This window comes from Microtus oregoni, unplaced genomic scaffold, assembly GCF_018167655.1.
Source record: "Microtus oregoni isolate MIOR12 unplaced genomic scaffold, Mior012 000032F_ref0000030, whole genome shotgun sequence".
Lineage (NCBI taxonomy): Eukaryota > Metazoa > Chordata > Mammalia > Rodentia > Cricetidae > Microtus > Microtus oregoni.
Window position 1 is genome coordinate 3,264,026 of NW_024543091.1, and position 13,605 is coordinate 3,277,630.

Sequence of the window (13,605 nt, forward strand, 5' to 3'; positions counted from 1 at the left end):
AATACTGTGCCATTTTAAAATGCCAGCTTTCTGGGCCATCCTGCCAGCACAAACTCTGACTCTTTCAGGCAGAATGTCTAGCTACAGGGCATTTGAGTGTGGTTTGTGAGCAGACTGCTGCAGCTTGCTTTCTGGCAGGGACTTAAAAATGCCATAGAGTTGTAGCAATAAACATGGCTCCAGCAGGTACCTCTGCCATGAACCTGGAATCTGAGAAAGCTAAGGAATGGGCTGGATTCAGCTGTCAAGGCCGCGGCTTTAATCCTCTCCATATTGCTTAGCAAATTAAAGGCTCATGTCATCAGAAAAAGAGAGAGAGATACAGTAAGAGAGATTAAAAGATGATGAAAACCTCTAAATGGTTTACAGTGTGTTAAAAATATATGTAAGCTTGGGGAGTAAAGAAAGAGGTTAAAGTCCTTAAAATAAAGAAGAAAGAGAGTAGTTGGGTTTGGTGGTACACACCTTTAATTCCAACACTTAGGAGGCAGAGGTAAACGGACCTCTGAGAGTTTAAGATATGGTGGCAGACACCTTTAATCCCAATGCTTAGAAGACAGAGGCAGACAGATCTCTGTGAATTCAAGGTGTGGTGGCACACACCTTTAATCCTAGCACTTGGGAGGCAGAGGAAAGCTGATCTCTGTGAGTTCAAGGACAACCTGATATACAGAGTAAATTCCAGGACAAAGATACACAGAGAAATTCTGCTTCAAAAAGCAAAAAAAGAAAAGAAAAAGAAATAGAGGTTAGAAAAAGAGACATGTAAAGATGAAAAATACATAAGAGTCTCAACACTGTATGTTATTATGTTCTCTTTGAACTGTTTAAATGCTGAAGAAAGAGCAACAGCTGCTAAAAGATATGTATTTATAAATGCTGATGAATTAATCCAAGATAGATATTTTAAATACCTTGACACCAAAATTGAAGTCAAAATATATCTTACTTTGGAAAAGAGATTTTGCTTTTCTTTTCACAAGAAATGAGAATCTGTGGATTCATTCTGAGTTAAGAAAAATCATGTTTGATCAAGAAAGACCACCTGAGAAATCTCCAGTAGGAACAGATGGCCCAGATGTCAGAGTTCTACATCTAGAACAGGTTCAAGACTGGTACCTAAGATGATCAAGACACATAGGATACTCCAGTCAGAACTTGATCATAATTCTAAATTTTCTTTAGGTCCCCATAAGATTATCAGTGCCCCCAACCAGCAGGAAGTAGCCTGGAATACTACACCCACCCCAGAAAATGAACTAAGTATATTTTCCTTTGTTTAAAAAATAGGGGGGGGGGAGTAGTGTGGAAGAATGGTCTGTATTCTGTCAGTTATGTTTTAAATAAACACTGATTGGCCAGTATCCAGGCAGGAAGTATAGGTAGGACAACCAGACAGGAAGTAAAGGCAGGGCAATGAGAACAGGAGAATTCTGGGAAGATGGAAGCCCACACCTCTGCAATCCTGTCCAGCCACAGAAAAAAGAAGATGTGATTGCCCCGCTGAAAAAGATACTGAGCCATGTGGCTAACATAGACAAGAATAATGGGCTAATATAAGTTATAAGAGTTAATAAGAAGCCTGAGCTAATGGGCCAATCAGTTTATAGTTAATGTAGACTCTCTGTGTGATTTCTTTGGGACTTAATGACTGTGGTAACTGGGCAGAACAAGGACTGGGCAGAACAGAAAACCCTGGGCAACAGAAAACTAAGTCAAAATTTATATCTCTTCAATCTCTAAGTTGCCTATAGGTCTAGCTAAGACTTCAAGTACTAAATTAAATGAATATGGAGAGAATGAACAACTTGTTTTATTCCAGGCTTTAGTGGAAATACTTAGGTTTTAGTGGCAATACTTAGATTTTCTCCCAATTTAAGCTCATGTGCTTTTCTTTGATGGAAAACTTTCAGTCTTGCAGTCATTTTCAATCTGTTTAAGACATCCTGATTATGATTCAGTCTTAGTAGTTATCTATGTCTAGGAATTTCTTTCTTCCTTATAGATTATCCAATTTTTGTACATAACTGTTCACAGTAATCTCTTATAGCTCTGTTACTGTATTATCAAATAAAATAAACCTACCTTTACTTCTGAAATTATTCATTAATTTTTTTCTCCATTCTTTTCCAATAGTCATTTTTACTAGGAATGGGAAGCAAGCAGTTCAACTCACCAAAGAAGGAAAGAGGTTAAGCGAACATCTCTAGCAATGTAGAGCTGTTGTTCAGAGGCTTGATGAATGTGGGTTCAATTTTCCATATAATAATAAAAGCCAGTCATATACCCAATGTAGGTCCAGAAGTGACTTCATGTGTTACCATCTCAAGTGGTCATTTTCTAATTAACCAACATGTTCTTTATCAGCCACAAGTAAAGCTTCTTGCTACTTTTGCCTGCTGGAAAGCAGGATGTACTTTTCATTCTGTTTCCAAAATCTGTGGTATGAAATTTAGAGAGCAGAGAGGTCATCAGATTTGGCTGGCAAAAAATACTTCATGAACCAAATTTAATTGGAAAAGCATTTGTTTGGGAATATAAAAGCCTGGAATTCCCTAGAGTAATTATTTGATATCATTGAAAAGGTTAAATTTACTCTCATCAAGGGAAAAATGTTGATTACCTGAGAAAGAGGCTATATTTTAAGAGAAAAACGTGTATTTTAACCCTGGCATTGGGTTTGAAAAAACATTTTATAGTTTATGTAATTTAATGAACTTATTGTATTTGTCTATAATTACTCGTCATTTCTGATATCCAAGAAAATCTGAAACCTGAACCTCCAAGAAAATTTTTCAGAAAATAAAGTCTTAACATTTGAAGATTCAAATGTGGAAGGCTCCTACATGTTTCCTTATTTCTGAAGAGGCAGCCCTGGATATGCAGGACTGGGACTCTGTACCACCTGCGCAACTGCACTGAGATCAGGACTTGTTGCTTCTAAACAAACTGAAATTTAGTGTGTAAACTAATCTTTATCATTGGTCAGTAATGGAATACAAGGTAGATAGTTTTCTCTTACATGATCTCATATACCATTGCTTTGAATTTTAAAACATTTGTGGTGTGTGTGTGTGTGTGTGTGTGTGTGTGTGTGTGTGTGTGTATGTGTGTGTGTGTGTAAAGTCATTGGAAAATCACTGAATAGTTGTGGTTATAACCTCAGGTCATATGTTATGTGGTTTTGTTAATGACCTTAGGATTAACTTAAGCTCATATAGACCTCAGGATTCCTTAAGATGGTCTGCTAACACACAAGTCCCCTCTCCCACACACAGAATCTCAAGAATCTCAGCTGGTTGTATATCTTCCAGGATCTCCATTTCTATATACAATATGTGTGTGTGTGTGTGTGTGTGTGTGTGTGTGTGTATGTGTGTGTGTATGAGTGTTTGTCTGTGTGAACAGAGTCTCAGCTGGTTGTATATCTTCTAGGATCTCCATCTCTATACATAATATATATACTCTATATGTGTGTGTATACACACACAGAAAGAGAGAAAGAGAGAGAGAGAGAGAGAGAGAGAGAGAGAGAGAGAGAGAGAGATGTTCCCTCTTATTTAGATTGTAGGGTACTCAAGGGAAGGCACCAAAGATTTCCTTCTATTTTTTCCCACATTTTGATTAGCCCATTTCTGAACACACACTGGGAGATAATTTATAGATGTTTACAGATTGTTTTACTCCAAGTTGGAAAGAGGAAATTCATTATTATTTCCATATTTTCTATTTTCTACTTCTGTTTTTGCTTAAGGAAACGAATAAGAAACTCCTCACCTAGGGAAATCCTCTAGTAGGTGGAACAGAGTTCTATATGAGCCAGTGCAGTGAATGGTGCAAGAAGAAAAGCAAATGCATAGACTGACCCCATGTCTATGAGGCTCTGTGTCTCAGAGACCTCAGCAAAGGAGTAAACAGGGTCTTAATGCATTCTGCAGATGATACTGAAGTGGGAAATGCTGGAGTAGCAGAATGGGCCCTAGTAAAGAAAATAAAGTAAGGTTCAACTTGGAAAAAAAGAACTAACACATTGACAGGAAAAATAATTCAAAACACAGATTCAGCAGGAGGGGATAAACTTGGATTGCAGTACTCACAGCAGGCTGTCCCGTACGGTCCAGCATCAGAGGTGACATGTCACAGTGTTCCTTCCTGAAAGTCTCAAATGTTAAGTTTAGGAATCAAAGGTCCATTTTGACTTAGGCAAGCAAATTAAACTGAGGTCAAATATTATGACAAAAAATGCAAATAACAAAACTAACAAAGGGAATTCTAAGTATTCATGAACAGCATTTCATAGAACTCGGTTACTCAGAACAAAAATCAACTGACAAGTTACATTTTATAGGATGAAAAGTGAATTCTAACACTCTACCACACAACAAGCATGATTATTTTTGACCAACTTGGTTCTTACACTAGAAAAATGTGAATCTAAAATGCACTCTTATTTTTCCAGTGTTCTGGTGATTTTATTTTTCCATTGTTCCTGCAGGAAAACTTATTTACCATATCATCACAATCATTTACAGTAGTCTCCCAGTGTCAGATAGTCAGCCAACTACTTCTAATTCCACCAAGAAACAGTGAGTGGACCCACATTTCTGTTTGAGACATACTGGTCATTCTAATAGGTAATGCCCTTTGTAATATAAAATACTTTAATCTAAATCAAAAAATCAACCCTGAAAATTGATCACAGCTTCAAATGTCTATTTCACCCACATTAGCTGGTACTTAGTATATCCACATACCTTCAATGACATCCACACAGAGAACTTTAAAAGAGCATAAATGCTTCCCTGCACCAAGTGGATTAGCATGAAAACCAGACAAAGGAGAAAAACAGACTAAATGTATTATGATTTTCATCATTACACTGTTGCTCAACTCCCATTTGCTCCACCCTGATTTCCTTTATGCCAAAAATATGAAACAAGAATATAAAACAATTATATTCAAGGTTTCTAAGAAGAAATCTATTTTCTCTCCAAGCCTCAATATATAAAAACTCCTATATTTTTCTGTGTGTGATTTAATATGTGCTTTTATTCTCTTCAGTAATATAAAGACTGCAACTGATTTGCTATGTGAGATGTCTTCTTCAACTTCAACAACTGCCCAAGAAGCAGTTTGAGAGACAAGGCTGTCTAAAATAAAACAAGCTGAATTAAATAAATATGTGAGATGTGGTATATGTGATAACATACATCTGGCCAGAAATAATGCTCATGGACACTCATGGCAATACATAAATATTCAACACCCAAGCAAAATTCACAGTTTATTTTCAATAAAAAATATTACCATGAATTAAAAGAAAGCAGGAAGACATGAATCACAATAGGTATATACAATTTAAGTCAACACAGATAGATAAGACTATTGAAGCGGCTATTCATGCATAGAAACATAGGTTTTAAAATTTATAGACATTTGAAAATAAATATTCAAATTAAAATTCTAGAACTGAAAACTATAATATATAAAATGAAAAATGCACAAGTCGGATTAGTAGTTGAAGAAGAAAGATTAGAAAACTGAACATAGAACTGCAGAAACTACTTAGAATAAAATCTAGAGATGGAAGAGTAAGAACTAATGAGGTATGGGAAAAATACAAATTTCATGTGTCTATAATTTAAGGCCTAGAAGAATTTAAAAACAAAGGTAAAAAGAAGTTGAAATGCAGGCAAAGACTTCAAATTTGAACCATATCTATATCCATGGATTTATCATTACTGAATCATAAACATAAGGGCAGTCAAAGATGACACATAACAGACATTGGATCAAATCGATTATTCATAACCAAGAAGTTCATAAGTAACTCAGAATTTGGAATGGTTTGGAAAGTGTTAAAAACACACCATGTCTAAATCTAGCCTTCACCTATTTTGATTGTATTATACTGAGCTCAAGCTATGACACACATATATAATACATATATACATTACACACACACATGTATATATACAGTTTTTGAGACAAGGTTTCTCTGTAGCTTTGCTTTGTAGCCTGTCCTGGAACTCGTTCTTATAGACCATGCTAGCCTCAAACTCACAGAAATCTGCCTGCCTCTGCCTTTCAAGTACTGGGATTAAAGGTGTGTGCCACCACTGCTTGGTGGCACTTATATTTTTAAAGCTCCTTGAAAATGTATATATGGGCCATGAGAATAGAAAATCTCTACATTTTCTCCTATTTTATATGCTCAAAGTTTTTAGAAAAATGTTGGTCAGGACCTACTCCTGTGATTTTAATGAAGGTAGACATGACTCCTTATTAATAGTATACTGAACTGCTAGATTAGTATACTTACTAAACACAAAAAAGGAGGAGGTAAAGGAAAAGAGGTAGAAGAGAAAGAAAGAGGAGGAAGAGGAAGAGAACAAGACCAGGGAGAAGATCATCTTAAGTTCATGAAATGAGTTATTAGTGTGAAGAAGACTACAAAATACCTTTCCTAGTTTTAAAAGATGAAGTTGCGAATGGATCATTTTTAATTTTGTAGCAGGCACATGTGAGAAAGCCATAAATCTTACACTCCGTGTTCAAAGACTGTATGCTTTGCCAACTTACAGAGCAAGGAATCTAATACGGTAGAAGCTTCCTAGAGTATATACTTACATGAAGTTTATCTAAATGAAATCATAAAGTAACAATGGAGACAAAGCCACAACTGGAAATCTTTCATAACCAAATGAAGCTTTCAACACTGGGAATGGGTAACATTTAATCATCCAAATGGTTAACATGGAATATTTCCAACCAATCCAGGCTGTTGTCAAGACTATTGATGGCTCTCTACAAATTGTTTATAAATCTTTGTTTACATTTAAAAGGGGTATGCTATAGAGATTTGCATTAGTATTTATCTTGGTTCATTGATACAAATTTAGGGTCAATTTTGTTATATGTATATTTCTGCTCTTGATTAAAGTATTGTGTCTGTGCAGCTCATAATAATGTGATATATATATAATTCAGAAATATAGGTTAATAGATAATCCTCTATAATAGTCAAACTTCTAGTAATGTTAGTTAGGTTTTTCTGGATGTGTAGAGATACATTTCAGTTAGATAGGTATTCTTTACATTTTTCAGAGACCTTCAGAATATTACATTTAAAATGTTTTAATAACTTAAGACTTTTCATGACAGTGAGACACATGGACTCCTAGAAGCACCAGGCTACTTCAAGAGGATGATAAGCCTCATGGTAAAATATAAAATAACAGGAATGGGTTAATTCTATATGTAAAAGCTAGCTAGCAATATGCTTAATTATTTGGCCAAGCAGTTATTTGATTAATCCAGTTTCTGTGTGGTTATTTTTGGGAGTCTGAGCAGTCAGGAAACAAACAAGTGGCCTCCTTACCAATCCAGCTACAAACCATTCGATGTGCAATGGTGACCTGCTTTCAAGATTCACTGGTGCAGAGTTAAACAGGCTTATGGGAGTAACCAACCAAGATCTAATTTGAGTTAATGCCCTCTCCACATGGGTGAACCTGTACCCACACTGCTTGCATTACCAAGAACCTGAAAATACATAGGCCAGAGACCTAAGAAAAAGGAGACTACCATTCTACTAGAGTAACACAGCCATAAAATGATTCCTGATGGCATTCTATATTCATAGACTCATGCCTTTATCAGTCATCATCTGAGAAGCTTCCTGTTGTAGCAGATGGGAACAAATACAGATACTCACAGCCAGAAAATGTAATGAGAATGAGAAACCTTGGACCACTCAGCCATAAATGGAATGTCTTCATTAAATCCCTCTCCTTGGGGGCTCAGAGAACTCTTTAAAAGAGGAGGCAGAAACCTTCTTTCCCAGTGCTACCTGTGAGGTGGCTGCCATCTCTTCTGTGGCTTTATGGTTGCCCTCCGGCCTCTGGTGAAGCTCAAGATTGTCAAAAAGAAGACCAAGAAGTTCATCCAGCACCAGTCAGACCCATATGTCAAAATTAAGCAACACTGGCAGAAACCTAGAGATATTGACAACACAGTGCAGAGAAGATTCACTGGCCAGATCCTAATGCCCAACATTGATTATGGGAGCAACAAGAAATCCAAGCACATGTTGCCTAGCGGCTTCCAGAATTTTCTGGCCCACAATGTGTGCAACAAATCTTACTGTGTGAGATTGTTCACAATGTTTCCTCCCAGAACTGAAAAGCCCTTGTAGAAAGAGCAACATAGCTGTCCATCAGCGTCACCAATACCAACGTCAGGCTACACAGCAAAGAAAATGACTAGATGGCTTTTGTGCATGTTTTATTTGTGTTTAAATAAAACCACAAAAACTGGGGGGAAAAAAAGAGGAGGCAGAAGTAGTGTAAGAGTCAGAGGGAATGGAAAGCCCTAAGGATTAAAACTTTGGAAACACAGCACAATTAAAACATGTATGAATTCACAGACACTGTGATAGTACACACAGAAAATGGTTCTTCACCAAAAGGGCTCCTAGAGTTTAGAGGAGAAGTGGACACAAGCCCCCATTTCTAACCTAGAAGCTATTCTCCAATTGATGACCACTTGCATATGGAAACTTAGTTTTCTTTCTTTTTAATTTATTTATTTATTAAGGATTTCTGCCTCTTCCCTGCCACCGCCTCCCATTTCCCTCCCCCTCCCTCATCAGCTCAAAGAGCAATCAGGGTTCCCTGACCTGTGGGAAGTCCAAGGACCACCCACCTCCATCCAGGTCTAGTAAGGTGAGCATCCAAACTGCCTAGGCTCCCCGAAAGCCAGCACGTGCAGTAGAATCAAAAACCCATTGCCATTGTTCTTGAGTTCTCAGTAGTCCTCATTGTCCGCTATGTTCAGCCAGTCCGGTTTTATCCCATGCTATAGATTCAATGCAATTCCCATCAAAATCCCATCAAAATTCTTCTTAGTTTTCTTCAATGGAATTTCTCTGGGGAAAAAAAAAGGACTCTAATGGGTAAGTCCCATATTAAGTAGTAGATGATCCACACTAAAAAATAATCAATGGCATCCTTGTGGTTAATTGTTTCATAATGTTGTGCTAGAAGACTTTTTTGTTTTGCCTTACAGGTCCTTTGCCCATAAATTACAGCTTCCCATTTGTGTTTTCATGGGACTCTTCTGTGTGTGGGCATGTGTGTCTCTGCCTCTATACATTTTTCCTTGACTCTTTTTCTTCTCTTTGCTCTTTTGTACATTTCAACTTGTTTGTTTCTGTTTTATCTTATTCTATTTTATTATTATCCCTTAGGTGCCTGTTTGTTTCTTTTTCTCTTTAAAAATAATTTTTTTTTATTTTACATCCCAGCTACAGTTTTCCCTCCCTCTTTTCCTCCTATTTTTTCTCCTCATTAGCTACCCTCTTCCTCTCCCCACCCCATCCACTCATCTTTTGTTTCTATTCAGAAAAGTGCAGTCTTCCTATCATATCAACAAAACGTGATATATCAAGATGCTGTAAGACTGTGAACCTCTGTTTGTATTAAGGCTAGGAAAGGCAACCTATTACAAGGAGTATGGTCCCAAAAATTAGTAAAAGAGTTGGAGACTGCTCTTGTTCCAGCTGTTAGGAGTTCCATTAGAAGACCAAGCTACACAACTGTCACAAAAATGCAGAATATTTTCTTTTTTAAAAAATTACTCTTTTCTCATACATCCATCCTGATCACAGTTTTCCTCCCTCCATTCCTTCTAGTTTCCCCACACTTCCCTTCTCTTCTAGATCCTCTCCTCCCCCGTTCTCCTTTAAAAAAGAGCAGGCCTTGGAGGGATAGTAACTGAGCATGGAATAAAAAGTTATAAGAAGTTATAACAAGTTATAAGACTATGCATAAACTCTTATATCAAGACTGAATGACACAGCCCAATAGGAGGAAAGGGTTCCTAAGAACAGGCAAAAGAGTCAGAGATACCCCTACCTCCACTGTTAGGAGTCCCACAAGAGCACCAAGCTACATAATAATAATATACATGCAGAGGACCTAGCTCAGATCCATACAGGCTTCATGATTGTTGTTTAAATCCTATGAGCCCCTGTAAGCCCTGCTTAGTTGTTACTCTGTGGGCTTTGTCTTCATGATGTCCCTGGCTCCTACAATCCTTAGTCTCTCTTCTCTGGGGTTCCCCAAGTTCTACCTAATGTTTATCTGTTGATCTCTGCATTAGAAAAAAAATCATCCTGAGTGAGGCAACCCAGACCCAGAAAGACACACATGGTATGAACTCACTTGCAAGTGGATATTAGCTGTTAAAGAAAGGATAACCTTGCTCGTGCTCCGTCTCCTTCTGCTCCTGATTTGGACCTTGAGATTTCTGTCCGGTGCTCCATTGTGGGTCTCTGTCTCTGTCTCCTTTCATCGCAAGGAACTCAGGACCACGAGGGGTGCACCCACACACTAAGACAATGGGGATGTTCTATTGGGATCTCACCAAGGCCAGCTGGCCTAGGTCTGAAAAAGCATGGGATAAATCCAGACTAGCTGAACATAGCGGACAATGAGGAATACTGAGAACTCAAGAACAATTGCAGTGGGTTTTTGATCCTACTGCACGTACTGGCTTTGTGGGAGCCTAGGCAGTTTGAATGCTCACCTTAGGAGACCTGGATAGAGGTGGGCAGTCCTTGGGCTTCCCACAGGTCAGGGAACCCTGATTGCTCTTCGAGCAGATGAGGGGGGGGGGGGACTTGATCGGGGGAGGGGGAGGGAAATGGGAAGCGGTTGTGGGGACGAGGCAGAAATTCTTAATAAATAAATAAATTAAAATAAAAATTAAAAAAAAAAAAAAAAAAAAAAAAAAAAAAAAAAAAAGAAAGGATAACCATGCTATAATCCTCAGACTCAGAGCGGTTTAGAAACAAGGAGGGATCCATGGGGGATGCATGGCTCTCTCTAGGGAAAGGAAATAACAGATTTTTGCCTGTTTATTTTCTAAGGAGATACAAATAAGGTGTGGATTCAGATGGAGAGGGGTTATGGGGTATTGGGAAGAACTGGGGATGGAAATTTAATCAGAATACATTGTTTTTAAAACTCTGTTTTCAAAAAAAAAAGAAAATATAAAATAAATATTAAATGTCAAGGGATTACCCGGACATACACCTCTTAAGACACAAGCAGCAAAATTTCAAAATTGTTGTTTAGAGGCATCAGATAGTGAACAGAAAAAAAAAAAAGAGCATAACGTAGAAGAGTTGACAGTTTTTCGGTGTCAGTTTCACTCAAATTGGTCTCAGATTCAATACAAACAATCAAAATCCCAGATCACGTTTAGTATAAATCAATATACTAATCCTAAAATTCATATAGTAGCACCGAAAATAATTAAAACAAACTCAAGAAAGACACCAAATTACCTCATCTGAAAGCAGCTCAATATAAATCAGTTCTAAGAGAGACAAATTATTTACCAGAACAGAAGAGAACTCAATAATATATCAACACTTCAGAGAAGAAAACTTAAGAATGTATCAACACTGTAGGGAATAGGTAATTTTTTTCAAAGATGCAAAAAATTCATTGAAGGATGGTTAAGCTTATCAATAAATCACATCATAAAACTTAGATATTCACCCTTGCAACATAATCTCTAGCTAAGAAGTAACTCAAAATGAATATCAGAAATGAAAGCAAATTACAAGTATTAGAAAAATCAAAGAAATTTGTATGATGCTAGCTCAACCACGTTTTATGCATATCTTCTCTGAGTGGCATCATAATGTATGAGATACCTAAGTATTGTCAGGACATTTATTTTTACAAAAATATTTACCCTATAAAGTTATTATATTTATCTTGTATGGGAATAAGGACATGTAGATTATTATTACAATGTCCAGAATCCCTTCACAATCCTGTTTCATTCTCTCAAGCACTGGGACTATGTAAGTGCATAACTGTGCCTCACTTATAATTCTGATTTATAGGTAATAAGGTTCTCTGAAAAGTTAAGCGATTTTACCAAAGATACCATGCTGGTTAAATAGCATGTGTGAGCTTTGAACTCACCTATCTAATGTTAGAATCTCCAAATAATTGCTGTGTAATTCATTCCCACACTGAGAACTTGGGGTTGGAAGTTCTATGTACTTTGACCTGAGTTACAGAGACATGTTTGAAAAATTATTTAGAACAGAAGGTAAATCCATGGCCTATTCCTTTCTCACTACCAAAAGAAAAATTGTCATTAATTATTATGACAAATTTGAAGTTAAAAGTGGTCAACTCTTATTATTAGAATCATTCCATTGGATTTTATTATTAATATAATTGTAAACAAATTATAAAACTTCAGTTTCTTGGCATTCCTAAGGAGCCTTGTCATTTTTTTACAAGAACAAATTTATCCTGAGCTCTGAAAATTGCACTAAGATTTTCCATGTTGCATATAAGGCTACATCCTTATCATCACACTTCGAAACCATTTAGTTTGAGAATAATCAAGCCTTAAAAGCTACTCAGAAGAGGATTAATGAAGAAATTGCCTAGGCTAATAGAAGCAGGTTTCTTTCTATGGTTGAAGCATTGTCAAAACCTAATCACTGCATCGGGTAAATAATTCCTCAGAGTCGATACATATTTATTTACTTTATAGTCTCAGTCATTTATATGGCTCTTAACCAGTAAGGAGTTTTGCTGTGGTATTTTCTCTGCTATTCACTACATCATAGAAGCTACTTTCATTATATTCATTCACTCAAACCACACCACTCTTAAGTGTGTAACCCCAAAGAATACAAATCAGCTCATTGTGGGGATGACTGCATGCTCATGCTTATTGCTGTAGTGTTTACAGTGATGAAATGGTAAGACCAGTGTGGGTGAGCATCACTGCATGGATGGATTCAGAACATTTTTGTCCGTGTGCACAGTGGAGTGGGAGGGACTCAACAGAACAAATTTAATATCAGAAGAATCATACCTCGGGTAACCATCTGGAGGAAAATGATATTGCAGTTCAAAACCAGCTTCCACTGCCTAAAACTTTGACACTGTGAGCAATTCTCCAGGTTTCACATTTTTTGGGGGTTTTCTGTAATTTTAAAAGAAGAGAATTATGATAGAAAGTATCTATAATGGCTGTGATTTCTCTGATGATGAGATAGAATGGGCTTCTAAAAATCAATCTTCCCTGAAAGTTTAACAATCATGAATAAAGGTAGAATTTTAATTATATAGATTGAACTGGCCCCTAGTCAACCTCTTGGACAATCTTCATGCCTAAGTATTTCTCACAATCTGAACAGCAAAGCAGAAAATCTAACACTGTTAATTTAAAACATTGTTAATTCACTCATCAAAGCTCCAACACATTAAAGAAACATGATAGAATCAATTTTATTTTTGATGTCAAAAGTCAACTAAAATATCATAAATTAAATAAGATGTGACTGCTAATTAACAGCTAGAATGAAGAAGTAATTGTTTTTAGAACATAGCACTGACTACATTAACGGACTGGTGGCAAATGACAAAGGTTGCTGGTCCAGCTGTCAGGCATGGTAAGTATCATCCAGCTTCTGTTTTACAGCTGTGTGAAATATAAATAGAATAAATTTTGTATTCATGGAATTCCACCTGAGGTCACAAAACTGGGGAAATTAATGTC

General features: G+C 36.8%; 1 pseudogene; it reads left to right on the forward strand.

Moving 5' to 3' along the window:
- The first annotated feature begins 7,885 nt into the window (after positions 1-7,885).
- On the forward strand, positions 7,886-8,268 carry LOC121466244 (annotated as a pseudogene).
- The last annotated feature ends 5,337 nt before the right edge of the window (positions 8,269-13,605 follow it).